This window comes from Dromiciops gliroides, chromosome 1 (genome assembly GCF_019393635.1).
Source record: "Dromiciops gliroides isolate mDroGli1 chromosome 1, mDroGli1.pri, whole genome shotgun sequence".
Taxonomy (NCBI): Eukaryota; Metazoa; Chordata; class Mammalia; order Microbiotheria; family Microbiotheriidae; genus Dromiciops; species Dromiciops gliroides.
This window is the reverse complement of record NC_057861.1, coordinates 15,321,551-15,334,713: the sequence shown is the minus strand read 5'-3', so window position 1 is coordinate 15,334,713 and position 13,163 is coordinate 15,321,551. Positions and strand designations below refer to the sequence as shown.

General features: G+C 48.6%; 1 protein-coding gene across 2 annotated transcripts in view; it reads left to right on the top strand.

Moving 5' to 3' along the window:
- The first annotated feature begins 11,769 nt into the window (after positions 1–11,769).
- Positions 11,770–13,163, top strand: part of KIAA1671 (KIAA1671 ortholog) — a 226,733-nt gene continuing 225,339 nt past the window's right edge. Inside the window, exon 1 of one of the 2 annotated variants that reach the window (XM_043963839.1) lies at positions 11,770–11,841. The gene's annotated coding sequence lies outside the window, so the exon portion shown is untranslated. Of the gene's footprint in view, positions 11,842–11,928; positions 12,046–13,163 lie in introns of those variants that run through there. The other variant, XM_043963757.1, reaches the window with a different exon arrangement.

Here is a 13,163-nt window from a genome sequence, read left to right as displayed (position 1 = left end):
ACGAGCGCCAGATTTCACTAAGGGGAATATTTCCTGAAGTCTCTGGTGTTGCAAGCAGGGTTTAGGGACATGATTGAGACTGCCAGATCTTCTCATGCTGGCTTCTTCCCAGAGACTTTCTCTTCCTTTAGAAACTTAAAAAGATGTTGGCATCAAGAATCTTCTCTCTCAAAGCTGGAAGCCAGAAGAACCTGAAGAGATTTAAACTCTTTTCTCTCCCATTCTCACCAATTCCACCCAGCCCTCACATAGGCAAGGGGCATTGAGTAATCAGTCTCCACCAGTGACACAGTTCCATGCAATTGGCCCTTTGAGCCAAAGGTTACACTAATGTTCATTGTTATCATCTTAAATTGATAGAGAAGCATCAGCAGCTGTTAAGTTAATTTACAAGCATTTATTATGGGAAGCTAGGTGGCACAGTGGATAGAGCACTGGCCCTGGAGTCAGGAGGACCTGAGTTCAAACCTGGCCTCAGACACTTGACACTTACTAGCTGTATGACACTAGGCAAGTCACTTAACCCCAATTGCCTCAAACAAACAAAAAAACCAAAACCAACAAGCATTTATTATGAACCTACTAGGAGCCAGGCATTGTGCCGGGAATACAAAAACAAAATGAAGTAGTTCTGGCCCTTAAGGAGCTAAATTGTTATAGGAGATGTGTACATATATAAGTAAATACAAACCATATTCAAAATAAATCACAGAAATTGAGAGAGGGGAGGGGACTTTAGCAGTCAATCTAGTCTAATCTAAACATTAAAGGAATCTCCTCTGTTTCCTCTTGTGTAAAAATTTAGGGTACTTCAGTGTTCCCAAGGTCCCTTCCAATCTCCCAGTCTTCACAGAGGTAGCACTTTACATCAGAAAGACTTGGGTTCCAATCCAGCCTCTGACATTTAGTAGGTGGGTGATGATGATCAAGCTTAACCTTTAGCCTTTGTCTGCCTTAATTTACTCATTCATAAAATAGGGATAATATAGCCCACAGTACCTGCCACACAGGATTGTTTTGATGATTAAATCAGATGATATGTATAGTGCTCCGAAGACCTTAACCAGAAAGAGGAGTGATAGCTACTATCAACATACCAGCCTGACTCACCAGGATGTAACAGTTTCATTATGAATGCCAGTTACTGTTACCTTACCATTTGGTGGTTAGCAGATGCTTCAGCAGGAGGAATGACGTCACAGCCCAAATGGGCGTCATTCTGCTTGGATGGTTGGTCTTTCTTGCCATTCTCTTAATGGGAGAGAACTGCTCCCAGAACTCATGAAGTTCTGCAGGAGGCTGGGGCTGGGCATGTACCAGTGCTTTGGATGGGACTTGCCAAATTTTGTTAAAGTTCTCCAGGGAGCTCTCACTCTTGCAAAAGAGATACCTTAAATAAACAAGAAAATGCTTTAAGGCAGCTAGGTGGTACAGCAGATGGAGTGTTGGGTCTGGAATCAGGAAGATCTGAATTTAAATCTGACCTCAGAGGCTTACTAGCTGTGTGACCTTGGGCAAGTCACTTCACCCCGTTTTTCTCAGTTTCCTCATCTGTAAAATGAGCTGGTGAAGGAAATAGCAAAACACTCCAGAAATAGAGTCAGGAAAAGTTAGATATGATTGAAACAACTCAACTACCTCATCTGTAAAGTGGGGTTAATAATGAGCTCCTCCCTCCAGGGAGGTCTCCTGGAAGATCAAACTTTGCACCCCTTAAACCACTATATAAATGCTATTAAAGGTCAGATACCTGGTCAGGTTGCCTCTTTCTAATCAGGGAATGCACTCCTGGTATGTCCAGACCCTTGAGTATTATCATGATGAGATTCAGACAATAGCCCTGATTTTTTTGCCCTGGTTTTTCTCACTGATCTTTGCAGAATTTGGACTAAAGAGGGTGGAAAATGGAAGCCGGTGAATATGGTGGGGAGAAAAGGGAGGACGGTCTGGTTGTGTGGCAGCGTTTTCTCTGGCTAGTCGTATAGGATGTAAGCTCCTTAAGGGAAAGGATGGCTTTAGTTTTGTACTGTATTCTCCACAGTTGTTTAATAAATTATTATTTTTGTGTATGAGGCAATTGGGGTTAAGTGACTTGCCCAGGGTCACACAGCTACTAAGTGTCAAGTGTCAGAGGCCGAATTTGAACTCAAGTTCTCCTGACTCCAGGGCGAGTGCTTTATCCCCTGAGCCACCTAGCTGCCCCCAATAAATTCTTGTTAATTGGTTGACGGGTTGTCTTCATTGAGCTTGGCACTAATGAGGGCAAGAATTGGGTTCTATCACTATTAAAGACAACTCACTGGGGGCAGCTAGGTGGCGAAGTGGATAGAGCACCAGCCCTGGAGTCAGGAGTACCTGAGTTCAAATCTGGCCTCAGACACTTAACATTTACTAGCTGTGTGACCCTGGGCAAGTCACTTAACCCCAATTGCCTCAATTAAAAAAAAAAGACAACTCATATACTTCTTTAGTGAGCATTTATTAAACTCTTACTTTGTGGCAGGCACTGTGCCACCTAATGGGTATCGAAAAGCACTCTGAGATTCACTGTACCAAGGGCTTCAGAAAATACTCCTAACCCCTTCAAATCCTTGGTCATAAAGATCTTTGCTTGAAGACCTTTAGCGAGGAAGAAACCACTGGTTCCCAAGACAGCCCTTCTCACTTTGGGATAACTCTCTCATACATGCCTCCTTACACACCTGCCTCCCTACCCCAGTCACTCATCACCTCTTGCCTGCAATACTGCAATAGCCAACTAATTGTTCTTGCTAACTTAAGTGTCTCTCCTTTCAAATCCAACCTCCACATTGCAGCCAGAGGCTTTAAAAATGTTATTTTATTTTAGGCAATCGGGGTTACGTGACTTACCTAGGGTCACATAGCTGGTAAGTGGCTGAGGCTGGATTTGAACCCAGGCCCTCCTGGATTCACTGCACCAGCTAGCTGCCCCTTGCAGAGAGATCTTTCCAAAGCATGGGCCTAATCATGATATTCCATTACTCAATAAACTCCAGTGACTTCCTACCTTTTGGATCAAATACAAACTCTGCTGTCTTTTAAAGCCTGGCTCTGACTCACCTTTCCAGCATAATCATATCTTATTCTCTTTTGTGCATTCTTTGGCCAGAGAAGAGCTAGGCACTTGGAACATGATCTCTCTGCTGGGCCAGGCTGGGCACAGGCTGGTCATATTCTCTATTGTCATCTCCCTGCTCAGCTGCAATCCTTGGCCAGTATACTGCCGGGTTTTTTCAGAAAGAGTCAAAGCTTTCCCCCTAAGACAAGTGAGAAGCTTTCCCAGTTCTGCTCTTTCCTAGGCTTGGGTCTGGGGGCTACCATCTCCTGAGGCCAAGGGTCACCTACTCACTTGACAGAAAGTTGGGTTTGGGGAAGCCGAGTCCTTGGCTTTTCTTCTTGGGCCATGAATCCCCCGGGACAAGCAAATGACTCCAATGGCCACATGCTCCTGCTGAGACAACATGGCTGACTGCTAACGATTAACTGTTCACTGGTTGGCAGATACATTTTACAGTTTGTCAGGGGATACACTTGCCAGAGGCTCAAGCAACTTCCCAAGAGTGGAGAGTATCCTCAAGAGCTTGGTTCTTCCCCCCGATGGGCTTTCTTCAACTCTGACTTTTTAGAATCAGTCACCTCTTTTTTTTTTTTTTTTTTTTTTTTTTTTTTTGCGCAGGACTATGGGGGTTAAGTGACTTGCCCAGGGTCACACAGCTAGTAAGTGTCAAGTGTCTGAGGCCGGATTTGAACTCAGGTACTCCTGAATCCAGGGCTGGTGCTTTATTCACTGTTTTACCTAGCCGCCCCCTAGTCGCCTCATTTTTGAACCAAGACTCTCCCAGGAAATTGAATGTGTCTAGAAATGGCACCCTGACCACCCAAGGAGCCGGTCCATTGTCTCTATCTCTCCTCAACTGAGTTTCCTGACCATTTCACATGTAAATGGATTCTTAAGGACCTCAGATGGACCATCCCAACTCTGACAGCATACCGAGAGGACTTCAATGGTCAGGGGTACCCTGAAAACCTTTATCCCTTAGCTAAAGTATTTCACAAAGCTCCAAGGGCTATAAGATGACAGTCGTCATATTCTATTCCAGATGGAAAAGTTAAGATCTGGAGAGGTTCCCTGAATTACCCAGAATCACACAAATGGTAAATGACAAGAGCAGCTTATTTGGAAACCAGATCCTTTTTAGGATCTTAACACATTGTGCTTTCGACCCCACCCTTACTTATTCTCTAGACTCCAAACTCCTGGGACCAGAACCTTCCTGGGTGTTCTCAGTTCTGGTCTGATGTTTTTTGTTTGTTTGTTTGGTTTTTTCCCTTTGTGCTCATTATATTTCTCCAAGCCTGGTAGCGTCCCTGACTCTCCTGTGAAATCACCCTTGGGAAGTAGTCCCTTTCAGGCCCTTCTCCCCTACCTTGAGGACAAGCACCCTGGCCTCTGTCCTTTATTTCCAAACTAAGAATTCCTTACCCTTACTGGGTTTGCAGATCCCCAGGGTCACAGTCATGCTCCTAGTCATGGTCTCTGGCTCTCTTCTCTCTTCTTTCAGAAACCAAGCCCTGGAACCTTCCCTGGCTTGAATTTCTCCTTTCCATTGAAGGTCATATTTGGGCTGGGAGAATTCAACCCACTCCCTGATAAACCAATGCCAGACTCATGCGTCTCCTTATTTGACCCCTTTAAATCAACAAGCCTCCCTGTCCAGTGTGTTCTGTTGGAAGGCTGGCCTCTGCTTCCCTTTTCAAGGACCCGATGGTGAAAAGTGCATTGGAACAGCAGGGTTAAGGCATCGTGTTAGCTGGAAGAAGTATGTCAGTAGGGGCCAAAAGGATTTTTCTGCTTTCTAAGCACGATGTTGACTATGTCACTTCCCTTGCTTTACAACCTTCGATGGCTCATTATTGCCTCCAGGATGAAAATATACACTGCTTAGATTGGTCTTTGGCATGCTCGCCTAGGTCCTGGATGTTACACAACGCTCTTGTGTTTTCCCAGTCACCCATGGAGTGAGCTTGCGTCCATTCTCTTTAGCATGATGTTTTCGACAATATCATCAGATGCTTTCAACAAAGACTAAAATGGCATCAAAGTAAGCTACCACATTGACAGTAAATTATTTAGCCTGAAAAGGCTACAGGCCAAGACTAAAGTGGAGGGAGAGTTGGTGTGTGATTTTTTTTTTGTTGTTGTTGGAAGATGACTGTGCACTTGATGCAACCTCTGAGGCTGAGATGCGAGATTGTGGATCAATTCTCTGCCACTTATGTTAATTTTGGCCTGACAATTAAAACTAAGAAAAGAGATGATATTCACCAGCCAGCACCACACCATCTGTATGTGAAACCATCAGTTACAGCAAACAGAGAAGTTCTGAATGCTGTGGATGAGTTCACTTACCTTGGTGGTATGCTTTCTAGGGATATCCTCATAGATGATGAGGTTCACACACACATTGCCAGAGCTGGCTCAGTATTTGGGAGGCTCCAAAGGAAAGTGTGGAAGAGAAGTGTTAGACTGTCTACCAAACTGAAGGTCTATAGAGCCATTGTGCTGACCTCATAGTTGTATGCCCGTGAGACCTGGATAGTCTACCAGAGCCATGCTGGGAAACTGAATCACTTCCATTTGAATTGTCTTAGGAAGGCTGAAGATAACCTGGCAGGATAAGGTGCCAGACACTGAGGTCCCTTCTCAAGCTAAACTGCCAAGCATTCAAACTCTACTGGAGAGAGAGCAATTCAGATGGTCTGGTCACATTGTTTGAATGTTAAACACATGTTTGCCTAAAATACTATTTTTTGGAGAATTCATACAAAGCAAGTGCTCACTTGGTGTTCAAAAGAAGTGATACAAAGACACTCTCAAGGTTTCTCTGAAGACCTTTGGAATCGATTGTGAGACATGGAAGATGCTGGCAAAGGACTTCCCAGCATGGCATGCCCTCATCAGAGAAGGCACTGTGCTCATTTTACAGATGAAAAAACTGAGGCAAATAGTGAAGTAACTTGGCCAGGGTCACACAGCTAGTGTCTGAGGCTAGATTTGAATTCAGGTCTTTCTGACTCCAGGCCTGGCACTCTATCCACTGTGCCATCTTGCTGTACCATCACTCCCTACTACAGCTAGGTGGTGCAATGGATAGAGTACTGACCCTGAATTCAAGAGGACCTGAGTTAAAATCTCACCTCAGACACTTATTGGCTGTGTGATCCTGGGCAAGTCACTTAACCCTAATTGCTTTAAACATCCATGGCCATCTCCAGTCATCCCGATGTATGTACCTGAGTTCAAATGCAGCCTCAGACACTTGACACTTACTAGCTGTGTGACCTTGGGCAATTTGCTTAATTCTCATTGCCCTGCCCCCCCCAATAATAACAATGATAATCCAATTCAGTGCAAATCATGGCATCACCCTGATGCCATGGGCCTCTTTGAGAACAAAGGACAAACAACAACAACAACTCCTTACCTTATATATCCATGCAGTATTTCCCTCCATCCTTCTTTTCATCTTTCCTTCCTTCTTTTTCTTTCTTTCTTTCCTTCCTTCCCTCCCTCTCTCTCCCCACAGGACCTGGCACATGTTCAAATTGATCTGTGAACTCCATAATGTAGATCATAGCCTGTCATGTCACATACCTGCTCATCCTATGTGGCTCTTACCCATATTTCCTCATAAATGTGCCATTGGAGGTCCACCCAAAATGCTGGGGGCTTTTCTCAATTTCTTTTAAGGTTGATAGGGTATTAATGGAAGATGTGGGCTGTACCTTGATTATGCTACATAATCAGCCCATATTTTCTTCTCATTCATTTTTTAATTAAATTTTTTTTTGCAAGACAATAAGGGTTAAATGACTTGCCCAGGGTCACACAGCTAGTAAGTGTCAAGTGTCCGAGGCTGGATTTGAACTCAGGTCCTCCCGAATCCAGGGCCAGGGCTCTATCCACTGCGCCACCTAGCTGCCCCTCATTCATTTTTTTAGATACTAACCTTTACTGTCTTCTCCACAATTCCTGGTGTGAAGTTTTAAGGTCACTTCCTCGATTTCTATTCTCACTCATGATTTTAGATTCCCAGAGGCAAAAACAACTACTATCCCCCCTCAAGATTCTAGGAGTATTCCTGAGGAGTTGTGATTTGTAACATTGTATCTATCTCATGAGCCCCCACCAGTGTGTTCTCCATTATCAATCAACTAGTTTGCTTTTATTTTTTTTTTTAGTGAGGCAATTGGGGTTAAATGACTTGCCCAGGGTCACACAGCTAGTAAGTGTTAAGTGTCTGAGGCCAGATTTGAACTCAGGTACTCCTGACTCCAGGGCTGGTACTCTATCCACTGCGCCACCTAGCTGCCCCTACTAGTTTGCTTTTTAAAAGGATCTACTGAAAAGGTATAATAAGAACTTTTGGTACAAAATATTCCCCCTACCACCTCAAAATAGGAGCACAGTCTCCGCTCATACAGTCCCTGAGGAGAATGGTCTTAACTTAAAGCAAAAGGTAGAGAGGAATAAATATAGAACACACATGTGGAAAGGGGATACCTATTGATTCCTGAACTTAGAAGTCCTTTTTTTTCCTTTTGCGTTTTCCCTTTTTTCTCCTTAGTGTGGTTCCTTGCTGAATGGGAAGCCCAGTTCAGCCTAGGGGACCAATACCTCTGGTGAGGCCACAGATGGCACTGTTTTTTATACCATGAAGGACCTTGATAAACTGTTGCTGTACTTGGATGACATTTCTTTCTGCTTCTGCTGGTGCTTCTCTGTTGTTGGTCACTGCTGCTGCCTCTAGTCATGAATGGGATCTCTGGGTCTCTGGGATTTAGCTGGTTATCTACTGCTAGGCTGGGAAGCTATGCTGCTGCTAGTTTCCTCTCTCCCCGCCTTGCTTAGTTGAACTCAGGTCTTCCTGACTCCAAGTCTTGGGCTCTATTCACTGTACCACCTTGCTGCTGGGCTGCTCAGCTGCTACTGTACTATCTCTCTAGACCTTGAAATGCCCACAAAGGTCACTTCCTGCTCATCCCCATCCTACTTCTTGCACCTTTAGCACCTTTAGCTACCAGTTCCAGTGGACTGAACTGCTGACTTTGGTTGCTGAATTCCTTTGAATCCCTAGGCATCACCATGTTGCTCTTTGGATCCATCCACCTTGGGGCACTCGTTTGTCTCATAGCAGAAAAGAACATACATAAAATAAATAAGTGGGCTTACGGACAAAGCTCAAAGCAGTCTTCCTAACAGGAAACCAAGAGAAAAACAGACAAACCCCAAGGTGGTCAAGGGATGCTTCTTCTTTTTTTTTTTTTTTTGGTGAGGCAATTGGGGTTAAGTGACTTGCCCAGGGTCACACAGCTAGTAAGTGTTAAGTGTCTGAAGCTGGATTTGAACTCAGGTCCTCCTGAATCCAGGGCCAGTGCTCTATCCACTTCACCACCTAGCTGCCCCAAGAGATACATTTTGTATGTGCATTTAATTCTACCTCAGCAACTACTGAGTCACCTGTTCTGATTCTGCAGACAAATGGAAGGCTTTTCAGAGTTAACTTGCAGTGTTAACACCTCAGCCACTCATGGCTCCCCCAAATTTCCAGGGGACTGCATTGGAAGCAGGCAGAGTAGATCTGCACATGCTCTAAGGAACTCACCCAGGCTACAATGATCTGTAATGAGTTGCAGCCTCTGCACACCTACCATGCACCTTATGGTAGGAGAAACATCTGCCATGTTGGCTAGCTTGGTTATTCCTTAAAAGGTACTGAAACTATCCTCTGGACTTAATTGGTGGAGGGAGCCAAGTAAGGCTTGAACCACTTAAGAAGCCTCCTACTAGCTTAAAAAAAGCCAGCCAAATAGGGTTTTGACCAGCCAACCAGCATAGCCATCCCAGAGTTAGGGGAAGCTATCCCCAACCAAATCAATGCTATTTCCTTGACAAATATTCCATTTCCTGCTATGGCTAAGTAAACCTCATTTTGTTAACTCTTAGATGGTCTGTGATTCTCTTATTTCAATCCAATCTTGAACCTCAACTGCCAGACTGTCTAGCAGCCCACACATTTCTCCATTGCCCTCTGAGTGATCATCAGTTTCTGTTTTTCAAAGACCACAGTGTACCCGACATAGAACATCACAAGAAGGATGAGGACAGTTTGGAAAATGGGTTTTTATTTCTGGGGAAAGTTTGGAGACATTAGAATAATTTCGCAATTTCCCAAATGTGTATTTGTCTCCAGCCTACCTCTTTAGGTAGGCTGATTGCATAGCACTCCCCTTCAAGCACTCTGCTGCAGTCAAAGGAACCTACTTAAGCCTGTACATTACATTTTCCCTCCTGCTACCACATCTTTGCACACACCTCATTGTATCTTTCATACCTGAAATGTTCTCTTTTTTCATCTCTGCCTCTGAAACCTCAGTTCTCTTCAAAATTTAGCTCAAATGTCATCTCCTTCAGGAGACCTTTCCTGATTCCCCTATTTGTTAGCACCCTCCCCACCATGGCATCCTGGGTCATCATCAGTCATCCTGAATTATGTCTTGCCACTGGCCTCTGATGGTTCTGGAGGAGAGAGTGGCGCTGATGACTCTGTACCACTCTGCCTAACTTGCAAGTCAAGACATCACCCTCCTGATGTCATCAGTGCTCTTCAGGAACGAAGGACAAACAACAACCCTCCCTTCATGCCCATACCTACATTCACTTATCTTAGAGCATTCTGTATCATCCAAAGGAGACTGCAAGCATCTTGAGGGCAGAACTGTCTCAATTTGTCTTCCCAGGACTTACCATAGCATATAGTAGGTACTTAATAAATGATTGTAACTTTATTACAGTGTTTTGATGCAGACTGCTGCTAATCCTAATTAAAGGGATGAGGTCTGTGATACTGTTTTGAAGTTTAAACCAGAACTTCTTAAACTTTTTCCACTTGTGACCCATTTTCACCCAAGAAGTTTTTACTCCACGGAGGTATCTAGGTATATAAAATAGGTATATATAACCTTTTACTGGTGCCAAACCACATTCAGTAATGTGACCCCATATGGGGTCTCCACCTACAGTTTAAGAAGCTAGGGTTTAAATCACGCTAACTATCCTGACTGAATGGTATGTGTCCTCTCAAAGAAACCACTAGAGAGAAGTTGTGCCCAGTCTAGTTTTAGAGGTAATGGGAATATGATTGTAGTGAGCACAGTCGATCTGTCTTCTGAGCATTGGTATTAATGTATTTGAGAGGCAGAGGCAGCTTGGCAATAGCTGAAGGGCCAGTCTTAGAAGACGAGTTTAAATCCTGAGTTCTGATCCCACACACTGTGATATCCCTCTTCCACTTAGTTTTTCAGTGCTTCAGGCAACTAATTCTAAGACTAATTACAGAGAAGTTTGTCTACAGTACAGTTACTGCTAAACATTTATTAAATGTCTGCTATGTGCCAGGCCCCGTGTTAAGCGCTAGGAATTCAAAGGTAAAAGAGCCCCTGCCCTCAAGGGGTTCACAGTCTAAGGGGGGGGGTGACAACATAAAATAACTGTAGCATAAATTAGTAATATTAAGGGCGCCTGGGAAAGACTTCCTGCAGAATTGGGACTGGAGCTGAAACCTGGGGAGGCCACCTACGCAGGTGAAATCGCAAATCTACACTTTAAAAAAAATGTATTTACTCTGCAAGGTTTTTGTAAGAATAAGCTCCCTGAGAGCAATTGCTTTTAAGTAACTTGCCGAAAATCCTTCAGCTGGTGAGTGTTCCCCCTTGGGGTCTTGGGGGTGGGGGCACACTGACTGGAGAGCAGCAAACCCCTGAGGGAAAGGGACGCCCCCTCAGTCCAGTCCTCCAAAGCCGCAGAAGGCGGTGCAGAAGACTAGAGTTGCGCAGACTCGCCCAGCAGGCTAGGAAGTGTCCAAGAGGAAATTGACCTTAAGCATTGCGGAAGATCCCTTGCAGCCCGGCTCCTGTGGTCAGAGAGGTGCCGTTACCCCTTCTGCCCACGGCAGGGCACTGACACCTCACTTGTAGATGTAAGGGTTGCCTGCTTTGGGGGGGGACTGAAATTCTTACACCGTCATCCGGGTGTGTGGGGGCGCTGAGCGTGGGGGAAGAGGAGTGAGAGAAGGGGGAGACTGGGAGTCCTCGGGGAATGGGGCGACGTTCTAAGCCCAGGGCACAGGTGTTCTAAGGCCTGAGCGCAGACGCTCTATGGACAGAGCGCAGACGTTCTAAGCCCAGGGCGCAGACGTTCTGAGCGCAGGCTGGCTTGGTTCTGGGTTGGGCAGCAGCGCGGCCGCGGGTCTGCGGACCTTAACCTCCGGGGCCAGCCGCCGGGGCTTTCCGGGACTGGCCCCCAGCCTCAGACTCCCTAACCAGGCATCGGGCCCGGGGGAAGGAAGGGGGTCCCTACGCGGCTGCTGAACGTCCCCCGAACGCCTCCTCCGAGCAGCATTCCCAGGTTCGGCCCGGCCCACCAATCCCACGGCCGGCCGCTCCCGGCCCACCTCCGGGGCAGACGTCCAGCCGGCCCGCCCCCTTCTTGCTCCCCACGCGCGCTGCTCCGCCCCGGGCCCCAGCCGGCGCAGGCGCCGCCGGACTCGAGGTTGCCATGACCACGGAGGCGCTTCCCCGCCCCCTCCCCCGGCGGCCCCCGGCCCCGGGCCCGCCCCTCACGCTGGCCCCGCCCCCCGCCGGCGCCCCCCACCTTCCCCGCCCCAGCAGGCTAGGCTGCGCGCCGGCCGCCGAGGCTGGGCAGCGCAGCGCGGCTCGGCGCAGGTGGCGGCAGGTGTCCCGTAGCCCTGGCCCCGCAGGGTAGGTTGCACCGCGGGCCGGCGGGGAGGGGCGGGGCGTGAGGGTGGGAGGGAGCCTCGCCGCCCGCCCGCCCGCCTGCCCGTCCGGCCCGGGGCGAAAGGGCTGCAGGTGGAGGGCGGGCGATGGCGGTGCCCCGGGCGAGGGGCGAGCGAGGAGCGGACGGAGGCGGCGGCGGCTGTGGAGCCCACGGACCCGGGCGGCTGAGTGAGTGCCTGGCGCCCGGAAACTTTCTGCCCGGGGAGAAAAGTTCCCCGAGTGTCCAGGAGAGGATCTGATGTGGGGGCGGCGGGGAAGGAGTGAGGTCCGAGGCACCGGCAGTGGGGAGAAGAGTGGATCCCAAGAGATCTTCCTCCCGGACTTGGGAGCCAGGGGCTGGGGGGCCTTCACCGGGATCCTGAGGCCCCGCCGGGGAGCTGGGACCGGGAACCAGTGGATTCCTTCTCTGTCCCTCCCCCCCACACCCCCCAGTCCCCCGTCCGAGGTGCCTTAGTGGATCCTGGGCTGGGAGTGAGTGGATCTCTCGAAAGGCGGGGGGGGGGGGGGGAGGAGGGGGGAATTGAACCGCTGCCGGGATTTGGGCTTCGCTCAGAGTGGATTCCCCCACACTGGGGTTGCGGGTGTGGGTGTAGGATAGGAGATCAGAGCTGGGATCCCAGGGAGAGATCAGGGTTCTTGGGAATGTTGGGGACTTGGAGGCAGCCAGTATCGGGGGAAGTGAAGGGGAATCCCACTTTCCTAAACCTCCGTGGAGCCCTTGCGGACCCACGGCGCCCGGGGCGTGGGAAAGGCCCGGAGACCCGTGGTGGCCGCAGAGCCTCTCCGGGCGCATACCCCGAGAGCCAGACTCCGGTCCTCTCCTCTCCCGGGGGAACCGAAAGACTCCCTCGCCAATCTCTTGGGGCGTTCGTGTTCCCTGGCGCACCCAAGCCCCGCGTGGATTTCCACCTTCTCGTACAAAGGACCTTGGAAGGGAAGCCAATGGCGTGGGGGTGGGGGTCCCTGAGGGTCCCTGAGGGTGCTGAGCCGGGCTGAGCGGCTCTCCCCCTTCCTGGCTCCCCCACATCTGCTCGGAGGCTCGGCTGGGAGAACAACAAAGTCGCTTTGATGGGATTAAGGGCTCAGGCGGCCAGCTCCAACCTAACCCCAACTCTCCCGGGAGCTGCCTAGGATTTCCCCTTCTCTCTCTGTCATCCTGCCTTCCCCGCCCCCAAGCCTGGCTGGGCCCAGGCAGCCTGGTCCCCTGGCTAGGGCCTGGACCACTGGAGGCAGGGGGCCCCGAGGGGAAAAGGAGGGGTGACCTCGAGCTTCAAGGAAGTGGCCTA